The sequence below is a fragment of the Haliotis rubra genome, unplaced genomic scaffold (genome assembly GCF_003918875.1).
Source record: "Haliotis rubra isolate DU_JTF1 unplaced genomic scaffold, ASM391887v1 Scf16, whole genome shotgun sequence".
Classification (NCBI taxonomy): Eukaryota; Metazoa; Mollusca; class Gastropoda; order Lepetellida; family Haliotidae; genus Haliotis; species Haliotis rubra.
The window spans coordinates 3,624,138-3,633,843 of NW_025765558.1; positions in this window are offsets into that span (position 1 = coordinate 3,624,138).

Genomic DNA, 9,706 nt, shown 5'->3' on the forward strand with positions numbered 1-9,706 from the left:
TACCTTCTCTGCCTCATACTATTCATATAGATTATATTGGTTATGATATTGGTTCATTGGTTCCACCAATAAATGTGTGAACTGATTTTCTTTTTCCTGTTTCTTTTTTTCCTAGCAAAATTTATTCTTTTTTTCCTGATGCTTTTTCTAGCAAAAATTGATGCTTTTTTTCCGATTACAATGTACCATTCATTCACCTGATAAAGGAGTAAGGATATACTCCGAAACGTTGTGTTCCTATTAATAAAGAAGCTGACATCCATAAAACTCTCTTCCTTATGTGTATCACGTCTAAATGCCATTCAAAGACCTAACCAAATTTAATGCATGATATTTTTGAGGTTTTACCAACCCAGTTAACGTTGTACTGTGTCAGATAGAATGTTAATGACATAGGGTAACCAGTCGGTTCGAAACAGGCAAAACGGCGGTGGTAAGTCTAAGGAGGAAAACATTTGGTGTCTTGCTCTTTATTTTATTTTCATTTTGAGTCAGTCATTAGTGTCTGCTTCATAGAACTGATTTTGATCTACTATATGCGGAGAAGCATTGATATAGACCTTTTGGCCTGTTTGCTTATCCTATTTCAATTTTGTTATGTCATGTAACATGTGAACTTTAAAGGAAATAAAATGTTGTTAAATCAAGGGGAACATGTTCAGACTATTCTGATATTTTTGTAAAGGGGGGCAAATTACAGGTTCCCCACTACTGGACTTTTAATTGTCCACGTACATGTATAGACAGCGGGTAGGGCAACACCTGTTGTCTTCAACGAATTAATCCCCATTGTTTGGATCACTCAATCCGTAAGCCGAGGTGTCAACACTACCTGGTTAAGTCTTTGTTTTAAAGGTCTAATCTCTCAACGGTGTTACGACCCCAAAGGGGTTAATCCCAAAACCACCCCATGCAGCTAAAACAATACTCAGATCCGGTCGCATGGTTTTTTATTCCGTCTTTGTTTGGGTTTTGAATGTTGTTTCTTATTCATGTCAGCCGTGCTGTGTCCTGCTTGGCGTTCACACTCACACTTCCAGGCATTGTGAGGCTCCCAGGGCCGCAAGATATATATCGTTATGATTAATCACATGTTATGAATTGAAAGCGCACGTTAAATCTCCAAATCATCATTCTAATTCAAATAATCGTCGTCATAATCATCATCATCATCACATGTAATCAGTATATTCTGTACTTGAGTGTAACTGAGTGTTAAATGTAATTATATACCTGACATATACTCATGCCAATAATGGTTGTCACCCCCCTCCCCACCCCACCACCACACACACCACACACCACACACACCCACACACCCTCTCTCCCAAAAAAAATTGAAGGGGGTGACAACCATTATTGGCATGAGTATATGTTTGACCACTTTCTGGTGTCATCCGCAGTGACATTTGTTATCATTAAACTGAAGTATTGTATGTACAGTGAGTACGACGTCGACGATGGTGGTGGTGATGATGATGATGATGATGACGATGATGATGATTATGTTTTCATATCCTCTCTCAGTATTTTTCCAAACATTACAGAGGGTAGCCTATATTATAGTGGATTCGATACTCACTCAATCCCACTGTACACGATTTAAAGTACAAGAATAAATATTGTTTAAACTACATGGGTACAATGTGTAAAGCCCATTTCTAGTTTCACTCCTCGTGATTATTCTTGAATATTGCTAAAACCGCATAAAACCATACTAATTCACAAGCGTAACTTTTAATCTTCCAGGGGGCTAAAGGTACTCTTTATGATAGTAGCAGGATAGACTAGTGGTTAAAGCGTTCGCTCGTCACGCCGAAGGCCCGGGTTCAACTCCCCACATGGGTACAATGTGTGAGGCCCATTTCTGGTGTTCTCCGCCGTGATATTTCTGGAATATTGCTACAAGCGGCGTAAAAACCATACTCACTCACTTTACCATAGTCATCGGGGCGGTGGGGTAGCCTAGTGGTTAATGTGTTCGCTCGTCACGCCGAAGGCCCGGGTTCGATTCCCACATGGGTACAATGTGTGAAGTCCATTTATGGTGTCCTCCGCCGTGGTATTGCTGGAATATTGCTATAAGCAGCGTAAAACCAAGCTCACTCTCTCACTATGATAGTAGTTCAGCAAATATTATTCTACATCTGTGTTGACTTAACATTATAATACCAGACAGTCGTTTCATCATTATCAATGCTGCGTGTCAGGCTGTAGAATACATCGGATCGAGAGCCACTGTTGACACTTCTGTTTTCTCTTTGGTAAATACATACAGAGTACATCACCTCATTTTGTTTGGTGGCACATTACAGCATTATAACGTATTATTACCATGTTGATTCAGGTATGGAAAGGTATACGAATTTTGACGATCCAAGGTATTCCGTAGAACTCCAGGCAATAATATGTTTGTACTACTCCGTCTTTGGTATATACCTTTGTTATGGAATGTGAAACATGATACAAAATATTCTCCTCAGCATTATATGAAATGTAAAATGATAGGCATCATTTAACAAATATTATGCAGACATGGGACAAGGTTGTCATCTATCACAATATATATGTTTTTAATGACCATGATCTGTGGAATATTGTTTGTGTTATCCGTAATGTAGACCTGGGCCCCGTTCCTCAAAGCGATCGTAGCGCTAAGTTGATCGTAACTCCCATACTTTAACATAGACTTACGACAGTCGTAGCGCTACGATCGCTTTGAGGAACGGGGCCCTGGTCGGTGGTCTTGTCCTACATGCTGATGCCACATGCATGAGTGAGTGAGTTTAGTTTTACGCCGCACTCAGCAATATCCCAGCTATATGGCGACAGTCTTTAGATAATCGAGACTGGGCCAGACAATCCAGTGATCATCAGCAAGAGCATCGATCTACGCAACTGGAATACGATGACGTGTCAGCAAACCTGACCAACCGATCCGGTTAGTCGCCTCTTACGACAAGCATGGGTTACTGAAGATGAATTCTAACTCGGATCTTCACGGGTTTGAATGAGTAAGTATGCTTTTATGCCGCTTTAAGCATTTTAAAAGCGGTATGACGGCGGAGGACACCAGCGAAACAATACCGTTGTTTGTTGTTTAGAAGAAGGGCTAGCCTAGTGGGAAAATTGTTGTTTTGTCAAGCCGAAGACCCGGGTTCGAGTCCCCACTTGGTGTCCCTCGCCGTGATATTGCTGGAATATTACTAAAACGCATAAAACCAAAGTCACTCACTCACCCACAGTACCGACCAGTCCATGTTTTAACCCCTTCATGTCGGTCGCACAGAGGCTCCATGCACTATGCCACTACGCAGACACTTTAAAGTAAGCTAATGGAGATGTTTTGATTGTTCCATCCTTTGTGTTATTTTTTTCGTATTATCACAGACCAACAATGCTTCCAAGGAATCACTTTAAGAAAGCGTTTAAATAGATTTTTTCAGCCACCAACCCAGATGAATGAAATCCGCAAAAAGAGGCGTAACTGCCACACATGGTAAGTTCGGAGTAAACTATTTGAAGAATGCATGTACAACTCGTAATCGCACCGCAAACAGCCGGTTTGATATTTCTAAGCTATTCAAACTCTAGAACGACACATGGTTGTAAATAATTTAATTGACATGCACCTGTTGTTGTTAAATACACCAATGCATATATCACGTGTGCTGTTGTACCCATGGGTGGTACCAGGATGATGGTGTGACTGATTTGATACAGGATGGAGAAAAATGCCTTAATAGTCGATGTAATCAGTGTATAGAAATTCCATTACAGTTTGCTTTACCACACACGCGTGCGCATGCACACACACACACCTATGTTGGTTGGTTGTTTTACGCCGCCCTCAGCAATATTCCAGCCATATGACGACAGTTTGTAAATAATCGAGTCTGGACCAGACAATCCAGTGATCAACAGTATGAGCCTCGATCTACGCAATTGGGATACGATGACACGTGTCAACCGAGTCAGCGAGCCTGACCACCCGGTTCTGTTAGTCGCCTCTTACGACGAGCATGGGTTGCTGAAGATGACTTCTAACCCGGATCTTCACGGGTTCAGTGTCCAGTACCTCTATGCTGATTTCGTTGAAGTCTGACAATCGTATGTGCGTTACAAAACTGTACCGTATATAGATTGTGTTTCACAATGGCGGTCTGTCGTACAAGGCGTGCCCTTCTTGCTTGAAGCTGACAACGCTGTACAGTGTCAAATATTACGTTTGCTTGCAATTTCATAAATCCGATAGTTTAAAGGATAGACGTGCATTAAATGTATAGTGTTTGCATAAACTCTTCTTCAGGTGTCATTGTCATGGCCTCTGGGGATGTTTTATTCTTTAATTTTGTAATTGCATTCTACAAGGACGTGCGTAGAAGCCACCTCCTCAGATAGTCTCTTTGTGTTTTCTTACAGATTAAACAAATTCTGAATCTACACCGAAACGTCGCTCTATGCAGTAAACACAACAAGTTGTTACCATTAAAGGTGTATGCTATATTATTGACCCACCAATGCAACTTCTAGAATGCCGATCAAACAATACAATTCTGAACAGATTTAATTTCAGTACCCGTGAAGGTCCGGGTTAGAATGTGCCTTCAATAACCCATGCTTGTTGTAAGAGGCGACTAACGGGATCGGGTGGTCAGGCTCGCTGACTTGGTTGACACATGCCATCGGTTCCCAATTGCGCAGATCGATGCTCATGTTGTTGATCACTGGATTGTCTGGTCCAGACTCGATTATTTACAGACCGCCGCCATATAGCTGGAATATTGCTGAGGGCGGCGTAAAATAAACTCACTCACTCACTCCTTTCAGTGTTCTGCTGCTTGGTATAAAATTATAGTAAAGATATCGGTTGGCCCGATAGATATGTGTTCCTTTATAACGGACATCAGTAAAAGAATCCAGCACATCACCGTGCTGATGTCTGTTGGTGTGTCAAATGTGTGTTCCCAAACAGTTGTAGATATCAACAATAACGCGACGAGACCTAGTCTACCCATTAAGACAAGACCATTATAAATACCCAGTTAAAAGGAATTCCCTTGTATATTCACAGAGAGAGACAGAGAAAGAGTGACACAGGGAGAGAGTGAGTGAGTGACAGAGAAAAAACCGAGAGACAGACAGAGAAAGAGACGGACACAGAGAGTGAGAGAAAGAGACAGACACACAGAGAGGGACAGAGACAGATCCAGACAGAGAAACAAACCGAAACATGAGTCTCATTAACCTATTCAGACAATGACGTAGTTTTCAGCCGATTCGAATTTTCTCGTGTGAAAGTGAAAATAGACATCACAAACAACTATGGTTACACTGAATTCCAATATCTTGTTTCATATGAAAATGGCATTTACTAATGAATTTCAATTTTAAACTTTAATAACATCGTATTTCTATATTTTGTGGTGAGGGGTGTTGGCAGCATGACCTTATCCAAGATGTCACAGACTGCCCCAGTTTGACGTGGGCGTAAAATGATTCACAATGCATCTGCCTCACTGGTTACACCTGTTATGTGCTTTTCGCGCTTATTCAGAGTAGTTCTGTAACGCACAATGTGATTGATATCATATCAAGTCCGTACCAGACCGCCAAACTTTTCTAGCGGGAGAGCCTCGTGTGGAGATTTCGACGATTTCCAGGTTTCTGTTTGTCAGTGCTCGCTGTACGACAGAGCACGCTGCACGACTGTTTGCAAGGACTATAAGGAGCGTCGTGTTGCAATATACAAGTGCTTAGATGTATCAAATAATACTGATTCATATTTATGTATCCAGTTAAATGAATTGGTCTACAAATTCTGGACTGGTTATTGTACTAAGTTGCGCAATAGGACGGAACCCAGTCAACAGGAAACGAGACTGTTGTGTAATCAATGTTTTGACTTGAGCTACAGAGAGCGGCAGATAGAGAGAAGACAGACACAGAGGGACAAACAGAGAGAGAGACAGAGAGACAGATAGACAGAGAGACAATGAAAGAGAGAGAGATGTTTGCATGAATAGTGGAGTGTTTGGGTGGCATCACTTTTCAAATGAAAATGTCGATGTACACAAAGGGCATAGAAAAACGAATCAGACTCCATGCGTCATATATACGTAAACAGCTATGTCACGGAGTTATTCAACAACAAACACAAAAACGAGAAAAATATTACTGTTGAGTCACTTTCTAAAGAGTTCATGGAAAACACCCCAGGTAGGACAAAGGACCTTTTGATCCTGTTAAAACGTGCCGTTATTTGTAAGCCTGCTCGTTTGTCGCTGCACACAATGCACTTTTAACCAAGCAGTTTCTGCTCGGGACATCCAAGGTTACATGGGGACAAAGATGGCACGCATGACGGAAGCTCGACGCCTGGAACGTCGCAGAACATCGTCAATGTGGTAGCATGTTTTGCGCGAACTGGTGAAATAAACAGAAAGGAATTTGGCTCAGGTGGTAACCTTCGTCACTACGTTTATTGATTAACTGATACTGTCCTACGATTTAAGGACTTTCAGCTAACCAATGAAACTATTTTAACTGTTTCGTATTTTTCCTGCGAGTGAGTGAGTATGGTTTTACGCCGCTTTTAGCAATATTCCGGCAATATCACGGCGAGGGACACCAGAAATGGGCTTAACATATTGTACCCATGTGGGGAATCGAAGTAGGGAACCTTCAACGTGACGAGCGGACGCTTTGACCACTAGGCTACCCATCGCCCTTCGTATTTCGATCGATGCAAACAGATTCAGATTTGTTTATATTTGTTTGTTGTTAGGTGTTGTTGTTTATCGATGCACTGTTTAGCAATATTCCGTCTACATGACTCGGTCTGTAAATATTCGCAACTTGACCTTACAATCAAGAGACTGACATCATGAACATCGACTGGGATACGGTGACACGCATCGACCAAGTTAACCAACACCACCCGATTTTGATTGATTGCAACCTCAACACTCGACATAGTTCTTATCATGCCACCACCCGCACAAGGGAAATCAAATGTTTGGGAGTAAAGACATAAATGTTCATATTCCTATTCCGAGTTATTGATTCACAGAGAACGGTCAAGTTCTGAAATACTGTTCGAGCTACTTCAATATTCCAAAAGTTGTTAGTTTCGTAATGGTCACTGTGATCCTGAAACACCCACCGGCATCCTGAGATTTTCACTTTTCTAAAACTATATCAAAGATTTTCAATATTCTGACTCTATATCAGACATTTTCAATTTTCTTATTCTGTATCAGAGATTTTCAATTTTCTGATGCTATATATCAGAGATTTTCTATATTCAGACCCTATAACAGAGATTTTCAATTTTCTGATACTATATCAGAGATTTTCAACTTTCTGATTCTATATCAAAGATTTTCAATATTCTGACCCTATATCACAGATTTTCAATTTTCTGATTCTATATATCTGAAATTTTCAATTTTCTAACCCAATATCAGAGAATTTCCCTTTTCCTATTCTGTATATCAGAGATTTCAATTTTCTGATTCTATATATCAGAGATTTTCAATATTCTGACCCTATATCACAAATTTTCAATTTTCTGATTCTATATAAGAGATTTTCAATTTTCTGGTTCTATATCAGAGATTTTCAATATTCTGACCCCATGTCAGAGAAATTCAATTTTCTTATTCTATATATCAGAGATTTTCAATATTCTGACTATATCAGAGATTTTCCATTTTCGGATCGAAAGGCATCAACGATTATCCAGATTGTATACTTCCATTCTATCACGACCCAGCCAATGTTTGCGATCTCATCTTGGGGTGCGCGGAAGGGACGTCAGGCCACCATCGACCCTTTCTAAAATTCGAGATAATTTTATTGGACGTTCCTTTCTAGCGTTGCGCTATTCGAAACGGCCACAAAATGAATCTGAAATCCATCGAATCTGGACCAGTCAATCCAGTGACATTGTAGTAGTTACTCTTTTTGTTGAAACTAATAACGATATACATGTATAGCGATTGAGGAAATACGTATTTCACAGTTCTTCACACTAATTCTATTCCAGCATTACATGTATTGATTTTGTTTATTTGTGTGTATGTAGCATAGGCGTAGGAACTTTGGGGGAGCTCTCCCCGAAAAATATTGGGGCACTGCCCCCATATTTTACAAGCTGGAATTTTTTTTAGGGACCATAATAGAGAATTAAACACAAATTCAAGCGTCTGGTAATGTTGAAAAAATAACATGATCACACAAAAAATTTCCGCTAATGATAGAATCCAAATTTTTTAATTCATGTCACTCAAAAGTGAAAGCAGAGGCAGTCAGGTTGTTATTAACAGCCAACATGGACTGAATCAGCGGTAAGTTGACAACATACATTGACATTACAGTGTTGTCTATACAGTAACATTTAGTTTACAGTAATAGCCATATGTTAAGTATAATAGGTGCTGTTTGATTTATTTATTGAAAATCTAAACAATAACAATAAGACACGATTTCAAACTCATACATTGGCAGTGAGAGAGCTGGTTTTATCTGAAAGCCAAATTCATGTATGAAATAAGAATGGCTGCATTATTTTACCCCCGCTACGACGTAGTCGCTGGTACATAGCGCTCAGCCCGTCCGCCCGTGTGTCCGTACGTCCGGAATGGTTTCTCTGAGCATAACTCAAAAACTATACCACTTACAAACTTCAAATTTGGCATGGAACTTACCCTTATGGTGCCATTGTGGGTTTTGGCTTTCAATTGCATGATGCCAAAATTGAAAGTTTTCCTAAAATATTATTTTGGTATTCAATAATGGTATTGAAGGCGATCAGACTATAAGCAGGGGTATGTGAGCTGTGCTCACTTCTGCCTTGTTATTGAATGTAATTATAAAATATTTACATAATATGTATACTATAAAACTATTGTTTTTCAGTACCCTATTGTTCTATTTGTCAGCACCCAAAATATGATTATCATAAAGAAAAAATGACAGTGACTCCAATTTCTTATTTTTCAGATATTTAAGACCGAATATAAAGAGAATAAGTAATGATAAAGACCTTCTTGTGAAGTATTCTAAAGCTGCAGACAAGGGCTGGGACACTCTTTGTGGAGAAATTGCAAAGCAAGTGAACTCGTCTGTCCTCTTCATATACCTCCTCTCTCCACCCCACACCCCACCCCCGTTATCAATTTCGAAATCTTCCCCCCACACACACACACACACACACACACTTTTAAACTGTTCCTACGCCTATGTGTAGTGGAGCTGCGTATCTATCGAAACAAGATTTATCACTTGTATTCTGTGCCAACCGACTGAAAAAGGATGGGTTGTTAGTTAATGTAATGTTCAAAGGAAATAAACCTGTAGTAGTGTGACAACGTGTAGTTGTTTTGCGTGTGAGGTTGTTGTCGTTTTGAAGAATTTGGTTCCGAAAGCTCTTTTGGAATTTGGTTTACGTGTTTGTCATCATTAGTAGACAAAAATTTACAGATGGAAACTTTAAATCCCAAATATTATGAGAAAGTATACATTTAAAAAATTATAAGAAATTATCCATCAGAAAAAATAGGAGAAAATATACATCCAAACAAATATGAGAAATCATATATCCACAAAAATCTGAGAAAATATCAGAAAAAAATATAAGAAATTGTATAGCCAAAACCTTTGAGAAAATATGCATCCCAAAAATTATGGGAAATTATCCATC